Source organism: Bufo bufo, chromosome 7 (genome assembly GCF_905171765.1).
Source record: "Bufo bufo chromosome 7, aBufBuf1.1, whole genome shotgun sequence".
Taxonomy (NCBI): domain Eukaryota; kingdom Metazoa; phylum Chordata; class Amphibia; order Anura; family Bufonidae; genus Bufo; species Bufo bufo.
The window spans coordinates 229232914-229245261 of record NC_053395.1 but is presented as its reverse complement, the minus strand read 5'-3'; positions in this window follow the sequence as shown (position 1 = coordinate 229245261).

The window sequence follows — 12348 nt, the reverse complement described above, 5'->3', positions numbered from 1 at the left end:
GGTGCGGCCTGTGATCGCTGTCAGTGTATCTACCTCCTATAGACGGCGGTGCGGCCTGTGATCACTGTCAGTGTATCTACCTCCTATAGACGGCGGTGCGGCCTGTGATCGCTGTCAGTGTATCTACCTCCTATAGACGGCGGTGCGGCCTGTGATCGCTGTCAGTGTATCTACCTCCTGTAGACGGCGGTGCGGCCTGTGGTCACTGTCAGTGTATCTACCTCCTATAGACGGCGGTGCGGCCTGTGATCACTGTCAGTGTATCTACCTCCTATAGACGGCGGTGCGGCCTGTGATCACTGTCAGTGTATCTACCTCCTATAGACGGCGGTGCGGTCTGTGATGACTGTCAGTGTATCTACCTCCTATAGACAGCGGTGCGGCCTGTGATCGCTGTCAGTGTATCTACCTCCTGTAGACGGCGGTGCGGCCTGTGATCGCCGTCAGTGTATCTACCTCCTATAGACGGCGGTGCGGCCTGTGATCACCGTCAGTGTATCTACCTCCTATAGACGGCGGTGCGGCCTGTGATCACTGTCAGTGTATCTACCTCCTATAGACGGTGGTGCGGCCTGTGATCGCTGTCAGTGTATCTACCTCCTATAGACGGCGGTGCGGCCTGTGGTCACTGTCAGTGTATCTACCTCCTATAGACGGCGGTGCGGCCTGTGATCGCTGTCAGTGTATCTACCTCCTATAGACGGCGGTGCGGCCTGTGATCACTGTCAGTGTATCTACCTCCTATAGACGGCGGTGCGGCCTGTGATCGCTGTCAGTGTATCTACCTCCTATAGATGGCGGTGCGGCCTGTGATCGCTGTCAGTGTATCTACCTCCTATAGACGGCAGTGCGGCCTGTGATCACTGTCAGTGTATCTACCTCCTATAGATGGCGGTGCGGCCTGTGATCGCTGTCAGTGTATCTACCTCCTATAGACGGCGGTGCGGCCTGTGATCACTGTCAGTGTATCTACCTCCTATAGACGGCGGTGCGGCCTGTGATCACTGTCAGTGTATCTACCTCCTATAGATGGCGGTGCGGCCTGTGATCACTGTCAGTGTATCTACCTCCTATAGACGGCGGTGCGGCCTGTGGTCACTGTCAGTGTATCTACCTCCTGTAGACGGCGGTGCGGCCTGTGGTCACTGTCAGTGTATCTACCTCCTATAGACGGCGGTGCGGCCTGTGATCACCGTCAGTGTATCTACCTCCTATAGACGGCAGTGCGGCCTGTGGTCACTGTCAGTGTATCTACCTCCTGTAGACGGCGGTGCGGCCTGTGGTCACTGTCAGTGTATCTACCTCCTGTAGACGGCGGTGCGGCCTGTGGTCACTGTCAGTGTATCTACCTCCTATAGACGGCGGTGCGGCCTGTGATCACTGTCAGTGTATCTACCTCCTATAGTCGGCGGTGTGACCCTTGGTCACCGTCAGTGTATCTACCTCCTATAGACGGCGGAGTGACCCTTGGTCACCGTCAGTGTATCTACCTCCTATAAATCGTGAGGTTGGTTTTCCACTCGGCATAATCACGGTAAAACAAACGCCTGAGACATAAACACACTGATGAGGGGTAACAATGTTTTGCACTTTTGACTCTCAGGCTCCATATCTCACCATCCTCTGCAGCTTCGGACCTGAGACTCCCATCATCCTATAGACAATCCTCCCGGCTATCTCATACATACATTGGACTCGCAGCTATTCCGCATCTGATTAGTTCTGCAGATTCCTCTCATGTACCTGCATTGTGACTGTTCTGCTCTTTGGCTTTCAGCACGGCCTGAGTCCTTCTGGGCATGCTCTCCATCAGATTCAAGCATGTCTCGACTGAAATCTGTTCCCGGGTATCTTCTACACGTTCCTGATGTTGGTACATACTGGGCGACTCACTTGGGTGCAAATACAGCTTTTTCTTCATCTCTACCCACAAGTGTTCGATCAGGTTGAGGTCTCAGGGCTGTAGGTGCCGATCCAGCTCCTCTACTTCATTGTCATTGAATCATTTCTTCTCCAATCTCGACGTATGCTTCGGGTCATTGTCCTGCTGGAACACTATGTCCTCCTTTTCATACCCATAGTACTCAAGTGTACGAAGTATCTCATCTTGTAGGACACTTACATACAGCTCAGCATTGAGACCACCATCGATCCTGGGATCCAACGCCTTTGGCTGTGAAACAACCCCATATCATCCGGCTTCCTCCAGTGAACTTGACAATTGCTTCAATTTCTTGATCCATTAGCCCCCTTTTCCCTCATTTTTTCCAGACCCATTTGCTCCCATCAAAGCCCAGTTTACTGACTTTCGTCTCATTGCTTCAGATCACCCGTTTCCAATCTTCCACTGTTTGTACTTTTTTGCAAACTCTAGCCGGCGCTTCTTATGACGATATTGAAGTCAAGGCTTCTTCACCTTTTTTTGGACCTGTAACATCCCAGAGTATGTCACTAAAACTCTGTCACCCTGCTATATGATGTTAAATTGTAAATGTGTTGACATCCTGTGTAATCTGACATTGCATTTGTATTATCTGGATCTTCTATGACTGTTTAATATATATTTGCTGTAATTCTTAATGTACACCAGCAGGTGGCAGCAATATGTAGGCAGACCATAGCTAGTTAATAGATCTAGACTGGAATATACCATTCCAGGCTAGCTTCCCCCTATCTGAGGAGGAGTGGAATGTTCCCACATCCTACTTCAGGGGGAGGAAGGAAAGTTCTAGGCAGTGTACCAGCCACCCCCTGTTGGGGTAGGCTGTGTTGATAGGAGCTCCCAGAAACAGGGACCCCAACCAAGGATCAAAGCCTCGGATGAGGCCCAAGATCAACCTTCCCAGCCTGAGTCCCTTACCTCAGCTGGTGGACAAGGAAGCAGCCATCTACAGAACTAACAGATCTCCAGGAAGAAACCACGATACCCTGCGAGCAGTCCTGTAAGTACAGATCAAAGATAAAGAGAAGATAATTACCTCACCAGCTAGTCAGACCCAAACTAAGCAGACCACAGACAGAGCAGAAGATAGATACCTGCCAGATCTACTAGGCGTATGTACCAGATGCAGAATAGATATAAATTCCTGCCACATATTGCCAAAACCTGCTGGGATCCTAGATTAAAGCTGTATACTTGTATGGATCAAAAGCTGCATATCATAACATCCAGTAAAGACAAGTTGGACCCTATTCTCTGTGTGGAATTCCATCATTCCTCTATTACTCCTATTAACAGCACTCATTTTGTTGCATGTGAGCCAGGATACAGGAGTCCAGCCGTACTACAGGTAGGAGACACCGTTGACACTATACAGAGACAATATCCCCCTCTGGCATTCCTCACCTGGTACATGAGCTCATACCACCTTAAAGGGCCCTGCTACAGTACCTGCGCAAGCTGCAACTGGCGTCACGAACCTATATACATAAATACTGACCCACTGCTTAGCATCCCCACTGACCAAGTGTCCTGCTCATTGCAACCATTCCAGACTTGTGTAATGCACATCTCTTGCATGGAAGTCTGTGATCTCACTATTATAAAGCATACGAGCCGCCTCCACTGCCGTGTTCTTCGTGCCAGAACTGATAGACCTTGCGATGAACCGACTTGTTGACTCTGACATTTTGCCTGGACGTCCACCTCTTGGCTTTGGAATAGATGGACGGACTTCAAGTCGTATTCTTCCAGCTGTCATGGCCTCACATGATGCAGTTTGGCAATGTTCTTGGCCGAGATACCGCTATCGATGAGCTGGATGACGCTGCTTCTCTCTTCTTGGGAAATCTTCTTCATGGCGGCTCCTGGATTGGAACCAGTGACCTTTCACTTGGGAATCAGCCTAATAAGACACTGAGCTCTTAGGGAATGTGAGGACAGGTTGTAATTTGTAGTTTACAAGAAGAAAATATTGTTCCACCACCAGGAGCAGAACAGTCACAATGCAGTTACATGAGAAGAATCTGCACAACTAATCAGATGCTGAATAGCTGCGAGTCCAATGTATGTATGAGATAGCCGGGAGGATTGTCTTCAGGATGATGGGAGTCTCAGGTCCGAAGCTGCAGTGGATGGTGAGATATGGAGCCTGAGAGTTAAAAGTGCAAAACATTGTTACCCTTCTGCTCGTCAGTGTATGAAGGCTCCCCCCACACACGATCATCGTGCCGGCCTCTCCCGGTAACATTGTGTGTACACAGCATATATGAATGCAGCAATGCCCTGTATACTTTCTCCTACCGTCCTATATATTAGGCCCCTTTCACACGGGCGAGTTTTCCGTGTGGGTGCAATGCATGAGGTGAACGCATTGTACCCGCACTGAATCCGGACCCATTCATTTCTTTGGGGCTGTGCACATGAGCGGTGATTTTCACGCATCACTTGTGCGTTGCGTGAAAATCGCAGCATGCTCCTCTATGTGCGTTTTTCACGTAACGCAGGCCCCATAGAAATGAATGGGCTTGCGTGAAAATCGCAAGCATCCGCAAGCAAGTGCGTATGCGGTGCGATTTTCACGCACGGTTGCTAGGTGACGATCGGGATGGAGACCTGATCATTATTAATTTCCCTTATAACATGGTTATAAGGGACAATAATAGCATTCTGAATACAGAATGCATAGTACAACAGGGCTGGAGGGGTTAAAAAAAATATATATATATTTTAACTCACCTTAATCCACTTCTCTTCTGTCTTCTTTCTTCAGGACCTGGGTAAAGGACCTGTGGTGACGTCACTACGCTCATCACATGATCTTTTACCATGGTGATTGATCATGTGAATGAAGCGCAGTGACGTCATCAAAGGTCCTTTTCCTCACAGATGAGGACAGAAGAGATGCCGGCTGCGCGAACAAGTGGATTAAGGTGAGTTAAAATATATATATATTTTTTTTTTTAACCCCTCCAGCGCTATTGTACTATGCATTCTGTATTAAGAATGCTATTATTTTCCCTTATAACCATGTTATAAGGGGAAATAATACAATCTACACAACCTTGAACCCAAACCTGAACTTCTGTGAAGAACTTCGGGTCTGGGTACCACCGTCGGTTTTTTATCACGCGCGTGCAAAACACATTGCACCCGCGCGATAAAAACTGAACAACGGAACGCAATCGCAGTCAAAACTGACTGCAATTGCATACCTACTCGCGCGGGTTTGCCGCAATGCACCGGGACGCATCCGGACCTAATCCGGACACGCTCATGTGAAAGAGGCCTCAGATGCTATGTAGAAGGTGTCTGCAGAGAGCGGCAGGTGCTCTCCCTCTCGTGCCAATGTCTGCTGCTGCGAACTGTCTCTGGTTTATTCCTAAGGTTTCTGTTCCAGTCAATATGAATGGGATTTCCTGACATCTCATTCACTACAGTGTAACATTTTGCTGCTACTGTACTTCACTGCACCTTCCCCCCCCCCCCCGGGTGAATACAGCCGAAAATAGCATTGTTTTTCGATTTAAGGCGTAAATAGGCGATGTGAACAGATCATTACCCATTTCAGCCACGGTAAATGCGCTACACAAACACAACAACTCTGTGACATTTGTTGTCTAGGGCAACAGCGAATGTGTAATTTTGGTCATAGGCGGGGGGGACGACAGCAGCCATTGTGTGTGCCTGCCAATGACAGGGTAATTGTGCAAATTAAATGAAAAAAACTAATCTAAAACCACAATTAGCCGAAATGCCTGAGGCGCTTGGGTTTTAAGTTTTTGCTTTGTCTACTAAATTGCATTTGTAGTCGTAGTGTATGTGCCAGGAAGCGAACAGATTGCGGAGGAGCGTCTCCCCCTAACAGGTAACATGCAGGAAAGGTGAATAATAAAGATGCCTTAAAAAAAATCATGATAAAGGAAATCCAACTTCACCACCAAGTGCGCCCTTTAGGAATAACCTAGCTGAACACTGATGTCTGAACATTATTACTGTGCATTAATTATTCAGACTCCAGACCAGACCTTAAACCCCTAAAATATCAGACCCTAGACCAAACCCCTTAATTATCAGACTCCAAACCAGTTACTTAAATTATCACACCTCAGACCAGACCCCTTAATATTCAAACCCGAGTTCAGACCCTTAAATTTTTACAGACCCCTGACCAGAAGCATTAATTACCAGACCCCAGACCAGACCCCAAAGTAATCAGACCCCAGACCAGACCTCGTAATTATCAGACCCCAAACCAGACTCTTAAAAGCCATGGACACCTGATTATTATTGCATTCTACTCAGTGGCGTGCCTAGGGTGTTTGGCACCCAGGGCGGGCATTTCTCTGGCACCCCCCAATACTTTAAAAAAATTGCACCGCCTCAAAGTCGTATTGCCCTCTCTGTGCCCCTTTCACAGTAATGGCCTCTTTGTGCTCCTTCACATTAATAATCCCCATTGTGCCCCCTTCAAAGTAGTAATGCTCAGTGTACTCCCTCCATAGTAATAAAGTCCTCTGTGCCCCCTCCATAGTAGTAATGCCCTCTGTGCCCCCTCAATACTAATAAAGTCCTCTGTGCCCCTGTGAGATTGAGAAACCGTTCTTAACGATTGTTATTATGCTGTTTGGCCACAAGAGGCCGCTGTTTCCCCACACAGCTAATATACTGCTGGATTTCAATATTCATGAGAGGTGGGGTTGAGAAGCTGGAGAAGAAGCAGAAAGTGAAGTTCTTGTGGGGAGAAGTAAGAGGAGGTCTCCATCTTGGAAGCACCGAGGGAGACACAGAGAGGAGTGAATCGATCTACATCCAAGTGGGAGAGCCTTCTTTTGCTACCAGAGCTGCAGTCAAGAGAAGCTGATCTTGTCCAACACCTGGATCCAGTCCTGAAGTAGGATTACTGCTGCTAGGACCGCTTTTGTGAGCTGAGGAGCAGAGTAATGACGCCGCGGTACCGCACACTTGTTTGAAAGGACGTTGTTCAGTGCGCAGTCATCAGCGGAGACAAAGCAGATCCGGGTCGGTAAGACAGAGAGTGCACGCACCTCAATATAGGATTGGCGACAGTGATGATCGAGCATGCTTGGCCGAACACCAGTTCGAGTCTCCTCCGCGCACGTTTGTTGGCTGCTATGCAAATTAAATAACATTCCCAAAATGATCCAAATATGAAGTAGACATATGGGGAATGTAAAGAATTAACTATTTTTGGAGGTATTACTATGTATTATAGAAGTAGAGAAATTGAAACTTGGAAATTTGCAATTTCTTACAAATTGTTTGTAAATTTGGTATTTATTTATACAGCGCTTACAATTGGCAGCTCACCGACTGTTGTGCGACATGAGCATGCGCTGGAACTCCACGTTACACATGTTGGCCAGGCTTTGTGAGCAGCAGAGGGCAGTAGTGGAATACCAGCTGCAACATGGTCGTCGCCTTTCCAGTCAGCTTCCGCTATTCACAAGCAACGAGTGGGCATGGATGTCTGACCTCTGTGAGGTTTTACGCAACTTTGAGAAATCAACACAGATGGTGAGCGGCGATGCCGCTATTATCAGCGTCACCATCCCACTTCTGTGTCTACTCAAACGCTCGCTGCTCACAATTAAGGACGACGTTTTGCATGTGGAAGAGGTGGAAATGGGGGAGGAAGACATTACACAGGGTGAAAGCCAGACCACCCTCCGTCCGTCTTCTCAGCATGAATTGGACGATGAAGAGGAGTAGGACCAGGAGCAGGAGACGGTTACCTCCGCTACAGAGGGTAGTACCCATGGAAGTTTAATTCCATCTGTTCTGCGTGGGTGGGCAGAAGAGGAGGAAGAGGATAAGGAGACTGAGTGATCCTCCTGATAAGGACAGCGAAGTCTCGCCTGTTGGTACTCTGGCACACATGGCTGACTTTATGTTAGGCTGCCTTTCCCGCGACCTGCGCGTTATACGCATTTTAGAAACACAGATTACTGGTTGTTCACCCTTCTCGACCCTCGCTACAATGAGAACTTCTCATCTCTTATTCCTGTGGTGGAGAGGACGAGCAAAACGGTGCAATACCAGAAGGTCCTTGTTGAAAAATTGCTCCCAAAATTTTAATCTGACAACGCTGGCGGCAGAGTCCGGACTTCCTTGGGCAACCGAGGAGGGGAGATGTGGGGAACACACAGCAGTTCCAACAGAGGCAGGGCAACACTCTCCAAGGCCTGGGACAGTTTTATGACACCCCGCCAGCACCCTCACACTGATGAGCGGCTTCGTTTTACAAGGATAGAAAAGTTTTGGAAGATGGTGAAGGAGTACATAGCAGACCGTGTCAGCGTCCTCAATGATCCCTCTGTGCCTTACAACTACTGGGTGTCCAAGCTGGACACGTGGCACGAACTGCCGCTCTACGCCTTGGAGGTGCTGGGTATTTAGTGCTGCTGGGGGCATAAGAACTGATAAGCGCATCCGCCTGTCAACTGAAAATGCTGACAGGTTGACTCCTATAAAAATGAACAAGGCCTGGATTGCCCCTGACTTCTCTACTCCACCAGAGGAAAGCGGTTGAACATAAAGGCATATGGGTATATGGTTAAATCTTCCTTTTCTCATCCTACTCCTCCTCCTCCTCCTCTATCATATCAACATGCTTTTTAGGCTGCCCTCGCTCCTAATGTTTTAGAGGGTCAGCTCAGCAGCAGGCCTTTAACCATAATTATTTCGATGGTTAGCTCAGCAGCAGGCCCTCATCCATAATTTTTTCAATGGTCAGCTCAGCATTAGGCCCTCAAACATAATTTTTTCGATGATCAGCTCAGCAGCAGGCCCCCACTTCTAATGTTTTAGAGAGTCAGCTCAGCAGCAGGCCCTCGCCCATAATGTTTTAGATGGTCAGCTAAGCGGCAGGCCCTCGCCCATAATGTTTTAGATGGTCAGCTCAGCAGCAGGCCTTTAACCATAATTATTTCGATGGTTAGCTCAGCAGCAGGCCCTCATCCATAATTTTTTCAATGGTCAGCTCAGCATTAGGCCCTCAAACATAATTTTTTCGATGATCAGCTCAGCAGCAGGCCCCCACTTCTAATGTTTTAGAGAGTCAGCTCAGCAGCAGGCCCTCGCCCATAATGTTTTAGATGGTCAGCTAAGCGGCAGGCCCTCGCCCATAATGTTTTAGATGGTCAGCTCAGCAGCAGGCCTTTAACCATAATTATTTCGATGGTTAGCTCAGCAGCAGGCCCTCATCCATAATTTTTTCAATGGTCAGCTCAGCATTAGGCCCTCAAACATAATTTTTTCGATGATCAGCTCAGCAGCAGGCCCCCACTTCTAATGTTTTAGAGAGTCAGCTCAGCAGCAGGCCCTCGCCCATAATGTTTTAGATGGTCAGCTAAGCGGCAGGCCCTCGCCCATAATGTTTTAGATGGTCAGCTCAGCAGCAGGCCCTCACCCATAATGTTTTAGATGGTCATCTCAGCAGCAGGCCCTCACCCATAATTTTTTAGATGGTCAGACTAGCAGGCCCTCGCCCCTAATGTTTTTGAGGGTCACCAGCAGGCCATAAATCATAATTTTTCATAGGTGTGTATGATGCCCTCCTTTATGTGTAACAAAGGGTGTATTGGAGTGTCGGTTCCTTGTAATTTTTGGCAGCCCTTTCCTTGCCTTGCATAGGCTTTATGAGTGTAGGAGTCCCACTACCTAAACAATTGTACCACAATGTGAACGAGGCCCTCCTTTATGTGATATACAGGTTGTATCGGAGTGCCTCTTCCTTGTAATTTTTGGCAGCACTCGCACTTTATATACAAGTAAATATACAGGAAAGAATGTTTCCTAATCATTTTTCCTCTAAAATTGATTTAATCAGTCTGCGTATTATTGTCAGTCTGTAAAAGTGGCGTACTACTCGGACAACATCGTTCCCAGCAGCAACCTGGGAGTCCAAGATGCATCCAGACATCCTCCCCATGCTGTTCCAGAACCATTTCAGTGGTGTTTCCATCAATTTCTGACCTTTTCACGTGAACCAGACACCCTCACCTCTTCAGAGCAGGGGGTGCCTGGTTTAATGCTCGGGTTCTCCCATTGACTTCCATTGTGCTCGGGTGCTCAGTAGAGCACCCGAGTATCCTAAAGTGTTCTACTTGAGCACCCGAGCACTTTGGTGCTTGATCAACACTAATTGGCGCCTAAAATACTAGATACTAGAGACTGATAACAAACCTGCCGGTAGTTAGTTAGTGTTGCTGTGTGGCAGGCTATAAAGAATTGCTGCTTATCTATCACAAGGACTTAACAGTTAAAGTTTTGGTTTTCTCCGGAGAACAGAGAAGACTTCACCATCATTTCCAGTTATCCCAGCCTGTTTATCAGGAGTGATATATTAGGCACGTGCCACATTACAGTTTTGGGAGAAGGGAGGGGGGATATTACTGTGTAGTCTGGTAAGATCGTAAGCTGCTGTGTTGCACCGCGGGCTAGCCCGTATTTTACACCCCAAACAATCGTTCCTGTTATTTAGGGTAATAACAGGTATGGTGAGGCAGTGCTAACTCTGCTCGCAGTTAGGTAAATTTGCTCAAGTGTTTTCCGGCTACCATTGGAGGGCACCATGCTATGCAACACAGGGGTCTCGGCTTCCTGGCTGAGTGTATGTAATTTGATTTTATGTTCACTGCATTTGGGAGTGTGTTTGATATCCCGTAACAGTAAAGCAAAGTCTGTTCTACAAGAGCTGGTGTCAGAGTCGTTTTCCTTGTTCGTGAATTTGCTGTATCCTGGTGAGTCCACCCCAGTGCACGGCTTACACCCCCTCTGTATAAAAACAAAACAAAACAAAAAAACACAGTAACTACTCACCTTGTCTTGTTCCTGAAGCTCATACCTCTCTTCCCTGAAGGCACAGATCGCTATGCAGCACGGTGTTTTGGCGGAGCAATCTGTGCCTGCAGGCTGATTGGTGGAGCGGGGAGAAGTCTTCCTGCTTCACCATTCAGAGCGCCACCAGCCTGAAGGAGGGGAGGAGTGCGAGGAGCTGAGCGGTGAGTGTCAGGAGTGCAGCTCCCAGCGTTCCAGCAATGAGCGCTTCTATCTGTATTGATGGAAGCTCTCATTGTTTCTGGCACCCCCCTGAGAGCCGGCACCGGGAGTGGACCGCCCCCCACGACCCCCTCCCCCCTTAGTACACCACTGATTCTACTTATTTTTGGTTAAACATCATTTTTCAGTTGGTCTTCATGACACATTTTCAGCCACTATCCCAGAATAATGGTGTAATCTGTGTACGTGCAGAGCAGGAGATTCTGTGTTTACAATGAATCCCCTCATCTAACGGCTCATGTGAATTCCTTCCTGTGATCCCCTTTAAGCTCATAAACACTTATTTAAACCATATTCATTCAAATGAAGCTGTAATGAGTGTTTCTGAGCTATCAAGAGTTCAAAGAACAAGGGGAACAGACTGACAGGCTGCTGATACACTCTCAATTAACCCCTGTAGTACAAGAACTGCTGGACATTTTTAATAAACTGGAAAAAAACTAAAACAAAACTGATTTTACCCCAAAGTGAGTAGAAGGCAATCCTAAAAATCATTATTGCATTGCTGTCCATAGCCTTTAAATTATGAGACCGCAGACGAGAAGGCTAAATTATCAGAACTTAGACCATACAGTAAAAATTTTAGACCCCAGACCAGACCCCTTTATACTTACCAATCCCCCCTCTTAGTCATTTGCCAGATGGCCTATTACACACAGATCTTTTGTTACACACACCAACTATTGGTCTGTTCGGACAGATATTGGCACCCCCCCCCATGCCAAATTTTTGACTAAACCCCTTCCCTCCAGCCAGAGGTGTCTCTTGACCAGCATGCACTTTCTATAATACCGGTGTCACAAGGGTCTTTGGGTTCCCTCAGGCTCCTGGGCCCGGTAGTGACTGCACCACCTATAGCTACGCCCCTGCTGACAGCTAAAACTCCAGTACTAATAAATGACCCCCAAAGTGTTCTGAGGCTCCGGGTGTGTCTGTCAGCACAGTGCTGACTGATTCCTCTAGCAACCAGCAGAATTTTGAATACAGCTGTGGATGTGATAATGTACAGTAGATTCTGTCTAGCTCTAAACCAGATTCCCCCCCTATATGCGCCATTCTTATGGTGACGTCTCCATCATCTTGTCTCATCGCTGCCTCTTTACGTCCTATTCTCTTTAAGGGAATTTAAAGGAAAAGCGACTCTAGACAGCGGTGGAGATGCAGACGGCGAGCAAACAAACATGCCATAACTATTTCATTAGCCAATTACCTCACCTGTGTTTCCCGAAATCTCCTTTATCTGCCAAAGATCGATTCCAACACAAACAATTTTTGCTTTTTTAAAAGGTGCGTTTAAAATGGATTGGGCGGGGGAGGGGGGATTT